This window comes from Peromyscus californicus, unplaced genomic scaffold, assembly GCF_007827085.1.
Source record: "Peromyscus californicus insignis strain IS unplaced genomic scaffold, ASM782708v3 Scaffold_10__1_contigs__length_136768540, whole genome shotgun sequence".
Lineage (NCBI taxonomy): Eukaryota > Metazoa > Chordata > Mammalia > Rodentia > Cricetidae > Peromyscus > Peromyscus californicus.
The window spans coordinates 136,738,747-136,751,087 of NW_026294391.1; positions in this window are offsets into that span (position 1 = coordinate 136,738,747).

Sequence of the window (12,341 nt, forward strand, 5' to 3'; positions counted from 1 at the left end):
GTCCCCAATATAACACATATCCTGGTTTTCATTCTGAGGTCAGCACATCCTTAAAGTATATAGGCTGATTTAATTCTGTAGTTTTTTCTATTATCCAATGTCTCTCTGCAGCTGTTGTTCCTTTCTCATTGGCATCGAGAAAATTCAAAGTTAATAGAGCATTATGCAGTCTATTTCTGTTTTTTTTGTTACCCCTTTCTGTTTATTTAGCATATCCTTTAGAGTTCTGTTTGATCTTTCTATAACTGCTTGGCCTGTAGGATTATGTGGTATACCTATAATATGCTTTATATTGTAATCAGCAAAAAACTGTTTCATTTTGACAGAGACATATGCTGGAGCATTGTCAGTTTTAATTTGTGCAGGTATACCCATGATGGCCATAATGAGTGATTACAGAATCAGCGTTTTCAGAACTCAAAGCAGTTGCCCATTGAAGTCCTGAATAAGTATCAATGGTAGGGTGTACATATTTCAATTTTCCAAATTCTGCAAAGTGAAACACATCCATCTGCCAGATTTCATTCCTTTGAGTACCCTTTGGGTTACATCCTGCTGGTAATGGTGTCTGATTGTCAAAGGAACAAGTAGGACATTTCCTTACAATTTCCTTGGCTTGTTGCCAAGTTATGGAAAAATCCTTTTTTTAAAAAAAAAATTTATGTATTTCTTTTTATTTATTATGTATACAGTGTTCTGCCTACATGCATGCTTACAGGCCAGAAGAGGGCAGCAATCTCATTACAGGTGGTTGTGAGCCACCATGTGGTTGCTAGGAATTGAACTCAGGACCTCTGGAAGAAGAGCCAGTGCTCTTAACTGCTGAGCCATTTCTCCATCCTGGAAAAATCCTTTTTTAAACCTTTACTATTGACATGATGTTTTTAATGAAATTCTGAGGCCTCCAGCACATTTCCTATCAATAATTTATCAATCTCATCATTACATTGTGCCTGAGGGCCTGGCAGACCCGTATGGGGTCGGATGTGAGTTATTTATAAAGGATGATTCCTATTCCTGATTGTATCTTGTAAGTGAATAAATAGTGAAGTTAATTCTGACTCATCAGGAATAAATTCTGCAGTCTCAATATGTAATACCACTCTTTCAGCATACTGAGAGTCAGTAACTAAGTTGAGAAGTTCTGAAAAATCCATTAATACCAACAGAATAGCATACAATTTCAATTTTTGAACTGAATTATAAGGACTTTGAACCACTTTACTTAAATTTTCTGATTTGTAACCTGCCTTTCCTTGTTTGTTTGCATCAGTATAAAATGTATGAACTCCAGATATGGGATTTTCCCGTACAATTCGAGGCAAAATCCAATCAGCTCTCTTTATAACATCAATTCTATCGCTTTTGGGATATTTGCTGTTAATTTCTCCCAAAAAATTACTGCAAGCTCTTTGCCAAGGTTCACTGTCTGTCCATAATTTTTCAGTGTCTTCCTTAGTTAAAGGTATGACAATTTCTGCTGGGTCTATTCCTGCTAATTGACGAAGTCTCAATTTTCCTTTCAAAATTGAGTCAGAGATTCTTTTCCACATAAGTTTTAAATTTTTTATTCAGTTTATTTTGTAAAAATAGCCATTCCAATATATAATCTTTCCTCTGCATTAATATTCCTGTAGGAGAATGCCTAGAGGATAAAATAACCAAAATGCAATCCAGCTTTGGATCAATACGATCCACGTGTCCTTCATGAACTTTCTTTTCTACCAAGACCAATTCTTTCTCAGCTTCAGGTAATAATTCTCTTGGACTATTTAGGTCCTTGTCACCTTCTAAGGTTTTGAACAAATTATTCAGTTCATCATTTTTTACCCCAAGAATAGTTCATAGATGAGTAATGTCTCCAAATAATCTTTGAAAGTCAGTAAGAGTCTGTAATTGATCTCTCCTAATTTGCACCTTTTGGGGTCTAATTTTTTGTAGACCTATTTTATGTCCTAAATAATTAATAAAATCTCCTCTTTGTATCTTTTCAGGAGCAATTTGTAATCCCCAGCAAAGCAAAATTTTCTTTACTTCTTCAAACATTCTTTCTAAAGTATCTGCATTTGAGTCAGCTAGTAAAGTATCATCTATATAATGATAAATTGTAGATTTAGGAAATATTTTACGTATCACTTCCAATGGCTGTTGTACAAAATATTGGCACAGGGTTGGGCTATTCAACATTCCCTGTGGGAGGACCCTCCATTGATATCTCTTAACCAGTTGAGAATTATTAAAAGCAAATCTTTCTCTGTCTTTTTCTTGTAAGGGTATTGAAAAGAAACAGTCTTTTAAATCAATAACTATGAGAGGCCATCCTTTAGGTAACAGAGTAGGCAAAGGAATTCCAGATTGTAGAGAGCCCGTTGGCTGAATTACTTTGTTGATTGCTCTAAGGTCTGTTACCATTCTCCATTTACCAGATTTCTTTTTAATAACAAATACAGGAGAATTCTGGTTGATTCTTCAATATGCTGAACATTTAACTGTTCTTCTACCAGCTCTTCTAAATCCTGGAGTTTCTCTGTTGTTAAAGACCATTGCTGAACCCGTACAGGCTTGTCTGTTAACCATTTTAAAGGTAGAGCTGTTGGTGTCTTTGGAAGATCATCAGGTTTTGTGCCCTGTTCTCGTATAATATGGATGGCTGGTGACCACTCATTAGAATAATACCTTCTAATATTTCTCTCAGAAACATGTGCTAGTTTATGATTTGTTTCTGAGGTTGGAGGGATGTTAATCTAAGTATTCCATTGTTGCAACAGGTCTCGACCCCACAGGTTCATAGCTATGTTAGCCACATATGGTTTTAATTTTCCTCTCTGTCCTTCTGGACCTATACATTTGAGCCATCTTGCACTCTGTTTCACTTGAGATAATGTTCCAATTCCTAACAGCTGAACGTTTACCTCCTGAAGAGGCCAAGTTGGATGCCAAAATTCTGGTGCAATTATGGTCACATCAGCACCTATGTCTACCAGACCAGACACAAGTAGCTCTATCTGTAGTTGCACTTAGCACTTAGCTGCTGCAATTAGTGGTAGCTCTGGCAGGCCTGAGTTGTTTGTAGCACTGACTTTTTTTTTAAGCCTGAACCGCTTGAGTTGTCAATCTAGCTGCAAGTAGCTCCAGCTGTGGGTAACAGCTTGTAGCTATGGTTGGTCGGGCCTGGAGCCTAGGCCGAGCTGGCCTGAGCTGGGGAGCCAGGGAGCCAGTGGGCCGCCAAGCTGCCAAGCCAAGCCAAGTGGTTTTTAATGAATTCTTGCCATGTTGGGCACCAAATGTAGATGTAACAGTCTTATTAAATAAGAAACACAGAGCCAAATGCAAAGGTAAAAGCCCAAGAGGTCAGAGGAGTAGCTAAGCCCTGATACTAAAAAAACCTTTCTTACCCTTTGCTGCTGCTGTCGTCCTTCCCCTCCAAAAGAGACCTACTTCCTGAGTATCTGTCTTTTTTATTGACTTTCTGTTCTTCCTTCTCATTGGTTGTAAACCCAACCACATGACCTCCTCATCACTGCCTGTCTATACAGACCTCCAGGTCTTCTGTGGTTGGTATTGAGATTAAAGGCGTATGTCTCCATGCTGGCTGTATCCTTGAACACACAGAGATCTGCCTGTCATGTGATAGGGATTAAAGGTATGCACCATCACCACCCGGCTTCTGCTATGGGTCGCTATTAGCTCTGACCCCCAGGCAACTTTATTAACATACAAATAAAATCACATTTCAGTACAAATAAAATATCACCATACTACTCAATCACAGAGACACACAAACACAAATACACACATACATACAAATGCATACACAAACATAAAGACACACACAAACACAAATAGACACACATCATATAAACCACACACAACACATACACACACACACAGATACACACATCACATAAACACACACACACACACACACACACACACAAACACATATATACCCACAAAGAAACTTCCAGAAACAATATTAGTATTTAAATAACACTTAGGATATGTGTGTTGAATAAATTTATACAGGACTGGATTTTTTTCTTCAATTTGTTAATTTTTATTTGTATGCCATAATAGCATGTTCTGAAAAGTTCCGACCTCATAGAACTAGTCTTTTCTGGTAGTCATAAAATAAATATTTGTAAGTATGATACTTGGAATACTGTGACTACTATTAGGAGAGGATACATAAAATATTTTTGCATTTAATAATAGTAGTTTTGAAGAATCATTTTAATCTTTATCAATACCATAAAAGGCTGTGACTGTTAAAGACACTGAAATTTTAAAGACTCTTTAGGCTTATGTAATAGAGGAGTTTAGTATTTTGATGCAATAAAAGTAGACCTTGTTTTGATTCAGTTTGGTTTTTTGAAACATTCCTTATATGTAGTTTTGGCTGTCCTGGAAATTGCATGTAGACCAGGCTTGTTGTCCCAGTCCCACCACTGGGAGCCTTATGTGATTATACAAGATGGCTAATTCAGCCTCCATATTCTTAATTAGTAGCAGTCCTCCATGGGGCCACCCTTATAGGTTCCAGGAAGTTTGCACTGCATTGTTTCCACATGCCCTGCTAAAAGCTCCCCTACTCCAGTCAGACCTCTCCCTGTCTTTTCCCCTTCTCTCCCTTCCTTACTCACCTGACACTTTTTGTTCCCATCCCCACCTGCCTCCAGTGTACCCACAGTTCTATTTCCTCTTCCCAGAGAGATCTGTGCATCTACCCTAGAGCTATTCTTGTTATTTAGGCTCTCTGCATCTATGGATTATTCTGTGATTAACTGTGATTGTACTTTACTTAACTACTAATATCCACTTATAAGTGAGTGCATACATATCATGTTTGTCTATATGCTTCTGGGCTGCCTCACTCAGGATAATAAAGAACTCAAGAAACTAGGCAACAACAAACCAAATAATTCAATTATAATGATGTACACCTCTAGACAGAATTGTCAGTAGAGGAATCTAAAGTAGTCGAGAAACACTTGAGATTTCCAAGATCTGTAGCCATCAGGGAAATTTAAATGAAAACTACTTTGAGGTTTCATCTGACACCTGTCAGAATGGTTAAGATCAATAACACAAGTGACAGCTAATGCTGGTAAGAACATGGAGCAAGGGGATTTATTGCTGTCACAACTGCAAACTTGTACAGCCACTGTGGAAGTCAATATGCAAACCTCAGAAAATTAGGAGTCAATCTACCTCAAAACCCAACTATACCACTCTTGGGTATATACCCAAAAGATGCTCCTCCATCCTACCACAAAGAAACTTGCTCAACTACGTTCATAGTAGCTTTATTCATAATAGCCAGGATCTGTTATGTCTGTGAGAGATTGTGTTGATTGATGATTGATGTGGAGGCTCCTCCACTTAGAGTTTCAATATCCCTAAGAAAGCAGGCCTGGGCTAGGAAAGGGAGCTATTCAAACATGAGACAATGACTAGGCAAGAGAGAAAGCTAGGAAACAATCTTTGCCCATGGATTTTGCCTTTAATCGTTAGCTTGAGTTTCTATGCTAATCTCCTAAAATGGTGTAATGTGTTCTGACACAATCAGCCAAATAAACAAATTCATCGCCTGAGATGTTTTTGATTAGAGGATTTAATCACAGCAGGATAAAAGCAAGTTAGAACAAAAAAATATGGAACAATAAAATTATTTTGTTGTTAGGAAGAACCTGGGAATGTTGTCTTTTGGAAGAATGTGAAAGATATCAAAACTTTAGGTGACAAAAACCATAGAAAGTTGTACATAGAACTTAGTTGGCTGTTTTTTTAGGACCAGCAAGATTGGACTGTTAAGAGTAATGGCAGAGAGTGGAGATTAAGATCATAGATTTCAGTTGGAAATAGGTAGACTCCATAAAAAATTAAACTAAACATTATTTGTATCATATTTTTGCTCCAAAATCTATAGCATGGAAATTCAGTAAGTCGGAATTAAAAAATTATGAGCTAATTCCTTAAGTGGAATATTGATTCTGTTGGATGTTTATTACTGATGACTCATTCAGGTCTCCCATGAAAAGAAAACTAGTGGGGCAGAAATAGATGAAAATAAAAAAGTAGTTTCAGATGGCAGTTAAGTGCTGAAACAGGCAAGAATTTTCAAAGTTTATCACTATTATAGAAAAAGCCCTGGGTATGGAATGGAAGCCTAGCAAATTGCCCTAAGGGTATAATTCCATCCAGCTAAATCTTCAATTTATGGAAGGAGTAAGCAAAGTGATTCCTAGTCCCAGGAAGCAAGCTCATATAAAATCTGCTACACCTGTGGTCCAAATGTGTTAGTGTCCATCCCAATTAAGAAATCAAACTTTGGGCTTGGCAGTGGCGGTGGCGGCACACACCTTTAATCCCAGCACTCAGGAGGCAGAGGCAGGCAGATCTCTGTGAGTTCGAGGCCAGCCTGGTCTACAGAACGAGTTCCAGGACAGGCTCCAAAGCTACATAGAGAAACCCTGTCTCAGGAAAAAAAAAAAAAGGAAAAAGAAAAAAAACTACAAGAAATCAAACTTTGCAGTATCACCCATCATGTGCTGTTCATGGAAACAAGAAAGACTCCAAATTTAAGATCATGAATTCTTAGGCTGTGGTTACAGTTCAGCATTGTTGCCGGGATCTATGTTTGGCAGTCAGAAACCCAGTAAGGACACTGTGAGAATTCACTGCATGAAGCTGTGAAGATTGAAGCCTGTTCTTTTTTGTTTTGTTTTGTTTTTGTTGTTGTTGTTTTTGTTTTTTACTCTTTATTCTTTTGGGGCCCTGTCACCCAGCTCTGAAGTAAATCACACACATGGAGGCTTATACTTTCTTATAAATGCCTGGTTGTAAGTTGTTTCTAGGCAGCTTTTTTTTTAGTTTATTTTTTTCCTGATAGCTTTAGAACTGGAGACAGTTTACTTTCTCCTTCCTTGGTGATTGGAGCTTTGATGATGGTGTTTCCCTTTTAAGCATCACTTTACTTAACTTTTGAACTTTAATAGGTTTAAAGAACGAATGCCTACAAGATTAAATTAATAAATAAGTTGCTATCCACCAAGTAGCAAGTACCTATCAACCTGATCAAAACAAATAACCAAATCTTGCTATGTGTCTAATGTTTCATACTGTTTTTTAAATTTTTTATCAGACATAACACCCAACCCTATGCTTCACTGTTTCCCATATTCTTTAGCTTTATACAATAGGAAAGGTTATTTTCTGTAGATGTATGCAATGTGGTACGGAGGTATTTGATAAAAGTGTTTCAGATGTGTAGTTGGAGTATAAATCAAAAATTAAGACGTAAAAATATAGAAATTTAATTGACTAGAAATCCCAGTGTATTAGTCAGGGTTCTCTAGAGTCACAAATCTTATGGAATAAATCTCTTTCTCTCTCTCTCTCTCTCTCTCTCTCTCTCTCTCTCTCTCTCTCTCTCTCTCTCTCTCTGTGTGTGTGTGTGTGTGTGTGTGTGTGTGTGTGTGTGTGTGTGTGTGTGAATTTATTGGAATGACTTACAGACTGCAATCCAAAAATGGCTAGCTGTGAATGAAAAGTCCAAGAATTTAGTAGTTGCTCAGTCCCATGAGGCTGGGTGTCTCAGCTGGTCTTTTTATATATGCTGGAATCCCAAAGAAGTAGGCTTCAATGTCTGTTCAGGAATGAATGTGCTGACAAGATGAGGGAAAGTAGCCTTTTTCCATTGTCCTGCTAGCAGAAGGTGTGACCCAAATTAAAGGTGTGGCTTCCAGCCTTAAAGTCTGGATTAAAGGTGCATGTCATTCAGCCTCAGGATCTGGATCAAAGGCATGTTGTCTTCTTGCCTTAAAATCCAGGGGGCAACTGTGCTCTCCATTTCTGAATTATAGTACATTCCAGATATAGTCAAGTTGACAACCAAAAATAGCCATCACAATCCACCCCTTGTCAACTTGGCACAGAATTATATCACCTTATGTCATGATTAATTTCCAAATGAAAAATAATAACCATGTCATAATTATTCCTAAACACAATGTAACTATCCTACAATTGTGAATGCATTATATATTTAGAATAGTGGTAATGTTTCTTGGGGGATATCTTTCTGGTATTTCAAACTTACATCTGATAACCACTGATATTCTCTTAACTGATACTATAACATATGATAAGAAAATGGAAAGAACATACAAATATCTGTACAAATACATTATTAAGAAAATGCAATAGAAGCACTCATGTCAGTGATAATCCTCACTTCTGTAACTGGTGACGTGGCCTTAGATGATATTTAGAACTACATTCCTCTACTATGCATTCTGTATATCTTCCACCTTCTGCAAACACTTCAGAAGTCTTGGGTCTTTTCCTGGAGAAGTGACCCATACCTCCATTCCTGATGCATCTGTGCCCTTTGTCATCCTTCCTGGATTAGATTGTTGTAGTTTCCCATTAACTTTAATCACAGGGCATAATAGCACCAAGAGATGCCCTAAAGGATCTCCTGCACTCCAGATATCATCTTGCTTACCTCCATTGTAGAGAGGCAATCCAATTTCCCCATGGTAATCTGAATATATCATCCTTTCTAATGGTGTTATTCCTTTCTTAGTCTGTTGGTTTAAGGGCAGTTGAAGCCCAAAATGACCAGGGAGAAGTCTGACTTTCCAGTTCAATGGAATGTTTGTTGTGGCTGGGCTCCTGGCAGAAGCACTCTCTACTCTGGAACCAAAATTTCTAGGCCAGCAGAACTTAGAGTTGTGAATACAAGAAGCAAAAACTTTCCTAGTCGGTTACTAGGGTGATAGTGACTGGAACTATTTCTTTTACCATTCCTTGATTCCTGGACCCATGGAGATCCTGGCTATAGGAGAAACCATACCATATGTCAGATGGTGATCCAGGGCATATACTGCCTTCTGGAGAACCTTGCCCCAGCCCTAAAGATGCTGCCACCTTATTGGTACTGTAACTGTGTCTTCAAAAGACCAAAGTCCATTACATCTCTCTATCAGGCCAGCTTCTTCAAGATGCTGGGGAACATGGAAAGACCAGTAGCTTCCATGATTGTGGGCCACTGTTGTACTTCTCTGGCTGTGAATTGAGTTCTCTGGTCAGAAACAATGCTGTGTGGAATATCACATTGGTGGATAAGACATTCTATAAGTCCATTGATGATGGTTTTGGAAGAAGCATTATATGTAGGAAAGGCAAATCCATAATCAGAGTAAGTATCTACTCTAGTAAGGAAAAAGAGTTGTCCTTACCATGAAGAAAATGGTCCAATGTAGTCAACCTGCCACTAGATTGCTGACATGTCATCCTGAATAATGGTGTCATATCTAGGGCTAAGTGTTGATCTCTTCTTTTGGCTTATCTGGCACTCAGCAGCAGCAGTAGCCAGGTCAGCTATGGTGAGTGGAAGTTCATGTTGCTGAGCCCATGCACAGACCCCATCTCTGCCATCATGGCCATATTGCTCATGGGCCCATTGGGCAATGACATAAATGGCTGGGAAAGGAGACTGACTGTCTACAGAGTCAGCCTATCTGCTTGATTACTGAACTCCTCCTTAGCTGAAGTCACGTTTTGGTTAGCATTTCCATGGGATACAAATATCTTCATACCCTTAGCCCATTTGGAGAAAACTATCCACATACTTCTCTTCCCCAGATGTCTTTTCTCACCAATTTTCCAATCATGCTCTTTCCAAGTCCCTGACCATCCAGCCAATCCATTTGCAGCAGCCCATCAATGAGTGAATAGTTGCACAGTAAGCCATTCAGGACCTGCTTGGGCCTGATCTCTTATATACCACTTCCATTTGATAATAGATTGCTGCTGTGCATGTCCTACTTTATGACTTGGTGGATCTGATAACACACAGCTCATGATGGGCAGTTCAGGTTGCATGGTAAAATGGTGGTCCACTGTCAAATGTTCAGTTTCTCCCAGTGGCTAGAATTAATGACATGTGCTCACATGCTTGGCCATGTTTATTTTTGAAAATGATTCTAATGGGCACCAGTGGCAGACACTTGAAATGACTTTAAGAGGTATTATATTGTCCCAATTCTCCAATGCTCCTTTTCTTGTATGTTTTAAGTTATCTTCTTTTCTAGGTGTGTGTGGACTATGTAGCAGAGGGTTTAAAACTTACAATGATCTTCCTGCCTCTGTGTTCAGATTGCTTGTGCTAAAAGGATGCACTACCACACACAGCTTGAAAAATAATTTTTATTGTTCAAATCTCCTCTTCTTATTGTGGCCAGGAAGGCCAGGATATGGTGTTAGAACCCCTGATACTGGAGTTATAGATAGTAGTGAGCTTCTATATGTACTGGGAATAGAAGTTGGATAATTTGAAAGAATTTTCAGTGCTCTTAACTGCTAAGGTATTTTCCACCCAAAGTTTTCTATTCTTGATTATGTTTCCTGTCCATGGCAGCCTAGTCAGGGTCAGACAGCTGATGCTCATTAAAAAGTGGAATTTGCCTCCATTTGAGAGAGTTAGCCTCAAGCAGGGATGAGCTCCCTAGTTGTTTATCCAATACAATGTGGTCAGCCCATTATCCATATATATATATATATATATACAACCAACCAAAATGGGTGCAGAAGGTTGTATTCATGTATTTCAGTGTTCTTATTCACCCATATTTAACAAGGAAGAGGTTGGAAGGGATTTGTGAAGGGATGGAATGAAGAGATAAAAGTGCAAAGTGATGTAATGTCTTTTAATTAACAATTTATGGAAATAAATTTTAAATAAAAAAGGACTAGATAGATGACTTAGCAATTAAGAGCACTGGATGATTTTACAGAAGATCCAGGTTCCATTCCCAGAACCTGCATGGTAGCTAACCATTTGATATAACTCCAGTCTCAGGCATCTCCCATCTTCTGGCCTCTGTAGGTACTGTGCAGAGACACATACAAGCAAAACATCATATAACTAAAGTTATTTTTTAAAAGTTAGAAAAATGAAAGAATGAAATTCTCTACAATGATGTCATAGCCCTGAGACAGACAGCAAGCCAGGGCTAGTTAAAATGAGTTCCTCTGGTCTTGCATTAAAGCAGCTGTGGCCTTCTGCTGAACCAGTCTGCTCAGAGGCAAAAGCACCTTTGTTCTTAGATTAATAGAGATTATTGTAACCATTAATCTAGGAGCATAGTATACAGTGCTTTAGGTGACTTTTCCTTGAAGCTTTCTGTATTTGTGTTCTCTATATTTTATATCTATGAGAATTGTGGCATTGGTACAGTTATCTTTTAGATTAAACATCACGATTGACAGGTCACATAGGCTCCAAAGCAATTTATTTTTACTGTGTCATTTACTTGGTTTTCAGCTAAGACCTTGTGGTGCAAGATAAATACACCAGAGGCATTTTTTCCCATCATTTTTATAATTTATATATGTTCTTGCATGACTTTGAGGTAAGAAAGTCCCTAAATGTCTCTACTTTTACATTGTAATCATGTTCAGAAGTGTATTTGTTAACTGAGCATGCTTGGGAATAGGCAGAACTCTATGTAAACATGTCTAAACTCCCTAAGTAAAATCCATATGCTTCCTTTGTTTAGGAAAAGCATTGTTTTGGAAATAATTCTCATGCTCTCCTTGCCTCCTGCAGGTAAAAAATCTTTTTCATTTCTTCCATCTTGGCTGTTGTGATGGCTATTCTTGGTAATCAAACTGACTACATCTGGACTTAACTAAAACCCAAAGAGTTAGATACACCTGTGAATGATCTTTCTTAAAGGTTTTGAAGCTAAAGACCCATCTTTAATCTGGATCATTTTAGGTGATATGATCCAACTTTAGCTGCTTGGTGGCAGTGCACACCATTAATCCCAGTTTTTAGGAAGCAGAGGCAGTCATAATTTCTGAGTTTGAGGCCAATCTGGTCTGCAAAATGAGTTCCAGGGCTACACAGATAAACCCTGTCTCCAAAACACCAAAATAAACAAACAAACACTCAAACAAAGAATAAGATCCACCTTTAATCTGGATTGTACCTTCTGGTAGCAGCTGACATATATAAAGGATATTGAAGAAGGAAGTTCTCTCTTTTTGCCTGCTTGTCCTAACTCTGATTATCAAGTTCATTCCTTTGCTAGCATTAGAACCCACTTCTTTGGAATTCTGGTGTATCCTGAAGACCAGCTGAGACATCCAGTCTCATGGAATGAACAACTATTGGATTCTTCACATTCCATTGGTAGGCAGCCATTGTTGGATTACCTGCACCACAGTTTGTGAGACATTCTAATAAATCCACTTTCTACATACATGGAGAGATTTATTCTACCAGTCCTATTCATGTAGAGAACCTTAAATAATGCAGCTATTTTATT